The sequence below is a fragment of the Eulemur rufifrons genome, chromosome 25 (assembly GCF_041146395.1).
Source record: "Eulemur rufifrons isolate Redbay chromosome 25, OSU_ERuf_1, whole genome shotgun sequence".
NCBI classification, from domain to species: domain Eukaryota; kingdom Metazoa; phylum Chordata; class Mammalia; order Primates; family Lemuridae; genus Eulemur; species Eulemur rufifrons.
Genome location: NC_091007.1, coordinates 18753907 through 18757408, shown reverse-complemented (window position 1 = coordinate 18757408; position 3502 = coordinate 18753907).

Here is a 3502-nt window from a genome sequence, read left to right as displayed (position 1 = left end):
GTTCGTTGACTTCTTCGTAGGCTGTATCTCGAAGACTGGAGGACTGAATGGGGGAGTATAAAGCTGTTTATTTCAGCATCTGCGCATCACAGCTGCACTGCAGTGGGAAAAGCTTTGTGCTTGAAGCAGATCATCTTAAATTTAGTCTAAACACCCTGGAACTGCCTTGTCGTACTACCTAGTCTTCAGAGCCTGTTTCCCCATCTCAGGGAGTGACAACAGGACTTCTTAGAATAATACTTGCTTCTTAGAATTGTTATGAAGTTTACATGAGTTAATTTATAAAGAGAGTTTGTTAGCTAAAGTGCTCTATAAAAGGTGTGATCAGGTATTAACTTCTGCTTACCCTCTGTTAAATGGAAGAAGTACCCTTCACATGTTAATTCATCTTGAAAGAGAGCTGTAAAGGGCAGGTAGATCAGGTGTATATAAACTTCTGGTGGTGCAACTTCAATTATTCTTGCTCACAGGAACTGCTACACCCCAACTGTAGGAATTGTATGTATATACCTGTCTCCTTCTCTAAGTTGTAAATCTTAGCGAAGGTAGCAAACCTCAGACATAATACCTAGCAAAGTACCTGGTACATGGCAGGCACTCAATAAACAGTTCTCTCGCTTTGTTTCCTTATACTTGCAGCTAATGTCATATACAATAGATATTTGATTAAATAATACATGTAAATAAAATTAGAATAAGTTGAGAAATTAATTTGTTAAATACCTGGAAAAACTCTTTCACTTCATTCAGGTCTTTGCACAAATATTGTCTTCTCAGGGAGGCCTTCCCTATCCATACTACCGAATTTGCAAATCCCTCCAACATTCCCTAGACCTCATTGCATTATTTTTCTGCATAGGACTAACCACCCTCTGATTTACTATGTATTTTACTACTTCATTTGTTCACTGTCTAATCTTCCCCAAAGAGAAAAGAAGTCTCGTGAGGGCATTTTTTGTCTGTTTTGTTTATTGTAATGTTTTCAGGGTCTAGAGTACTTCCTGGCACATAATATGTGCTAAATAAATATCTTTTGAATGAATTGAATGAATGTTCCAGTCCATTCCTAACCTTGGAGAATGATATCAATGAGACAACTTTAATCTCATAAAGTAGCCCTGGAAATTTCAATCAAGTCTTTTCAGCTTATTTTTAGCTAAGACATCAAGACCTTATTTGTGAGGTTCATAGAATTGTCAAGCTCTCCTGCTCTGGGGCAGTAATTCTAGAAGTGTGGTCCCCAGATCCCTAGAGAAAACCTTTCAGAGAGTTTGCAAGATCAAACTATTTTTATAATTAAGATGTTATTTCCTTTTTTCACACTTATTCTCTAATGTCAGTACAATGGAGTTTTCCGGAGGCTGCATAATATGTGATAGCAAAACTGACTGAAGCAAAACAGACTGATATGAGAATTCAGCTATTTTCTATTAAACCAAATAGTAAAGAGATTTTCTAAAATGAAAAACATTGCCACTTATTAATTATTTTGTTTTAAAATAGTTATTTTCATAAACATTTCTATTAACAAGTAATAGGTTTATTATTTCAAATGAATTCATACATATGTTTAAATTTTTCTCAGTTTTAATTTCTAGTAGGGTAAATATTAATAGATACAACCACAGAATCAAAAGCTCTTTCAGGTCCTCAATAATTTATAAGAGTATACAATAATGTATACAAGCAAAAAGTTTGAGAACTGCGGCACTGTACTAGTCACACCAGAATAAATACAAAAATGAAAACCTCCTGATCAATAAAGCCAGGCCTATTGTTTGCAACATGTAACACTTTGGCAACACCATATTCTCTTGGATTTTCTCCTACCTCTTGGCCATTTTTCAGTTTTTTATGTGACCCTCTTCCTCATCTTTTAAACATTTTCGTCCTTTGGGTTTTAGCCTGATTTTATCTTCTTGCCCTGTAGACACTGTCCCCTGGTTGTCTTCTTGGACTTACATGGCTTCTCCATTCCCACTTACTTTGATGAGTCCCAAAGTTGTATCTCTGGCTGAGATCTCTCCTGAGGTTCAGGCCAGTACACACACGACTGCCAAGACATCCCCACGTGGGTATAGCCAGGTGGAGGATGCCAAGCTAAACATGACTGACACTGACCTCGTTATCTTACCCTGTATATGAGCTTTTTCTCCTGACTTCCTTCTTAACAACTGACATTAACACCCACTTAACTTCCTCTTCCTCACTTCCCACCTCCATTTAATTCTCACAGTTCTCTCCTTAAGCATGCCTGAAATTCATCAACTTTTCTCATCTCTACCGCCACAACTATGGCTAGGTCACCAGCATCATCTGTTTGCGGGATGATCACATCAGGTGCCCAACTGGCCTTCTTGCCTCCACTCTCCTCTGCCCTCATACTATTTTCTGTACTGCAGCCAAAGTCGTATTCCTAACACACAAATAGAATTGAGTCATCCTGCCTCCTCAAAGCCACCCATAGGCTCCTCACTGCCTTTACAAGTGTTTGTTATCTTGGCCGGGCGCGGTGGCTCACGCCTGTAATCCTAGCACTCTGGGAGGCCGAGGTGGGCGGATCGTTTGAGCTCAGGAGTTCGAGACCAGCCTGAGCAAGAGCGAGACCCCATCTCTACTAAAAATAGAAAGAAATTATATGGACAGCTAAAAATATATATAGAAAAAATTAGCCAGGCATGGTGGTGCATGCCTGTAGTCCCAGCTACTCGGGAGGCTGAGACAGGAGGATCGCTTGAGCTCAGGAGTTTGAGGTTGCTGTGAGCTAGGCTGACGCCACGGCACTCACTCTAGCCTGGGCAACAGAGTGAGACTCTGTCTCAAAAAAAAAAAAAAAAAAAAAAAAAAACAAGTGTTTGTTATCTTATCACAAGGCCTGATTATCTCTCCAACCTCTTGCTATTCTGTGTCTTTGTGTTCCAGCCTAACTAAATTCCCTCTGTATTTTCAATGAGCCATGTTTTGCTTGTCGCCAGGACCTTGCACATGTTGTTCCTTCTGCCTGGAGTACTCTCCTGTTCCCATCCCCTGCACATATACATACACACACACTTTTGCTTGGACATCTCTCATTCATCCTTCATATTTCAGATTTTGGATCCCTGTCTCTGGGGAAATTTCCCTGGCCTCCCAAGTCGGGATTACATGCTCCTCTTAAGTGTTCTGCTAGTGTCCTATGTTTCTAATGTGGTGTGTATCCCAAAGTATGTTTAATTGTCTGTTCCCCTGCCAGAATGTGTGCTTCTTGAAAGCAGAATTGAGTAATGTCCTGCTCATTGTTTTGCGTTCCAGCGTCTAATAGAATGCCTAACCTAGAGTAGCTACTCAAAAAATAATTGTTGATATGAAAACTCCAAGTCAACCTCAGGAATTTGGACCAATGTGGTCTGCTTGTTTTATTTGTTGCTTATATAGGTTGTGATGCCTCTTGAATCTCTATCTTGAATGTTAGGACTAAAAAAATAAAAATTAAAAAAACCCCAGTAACTTCTAGTGCACACCC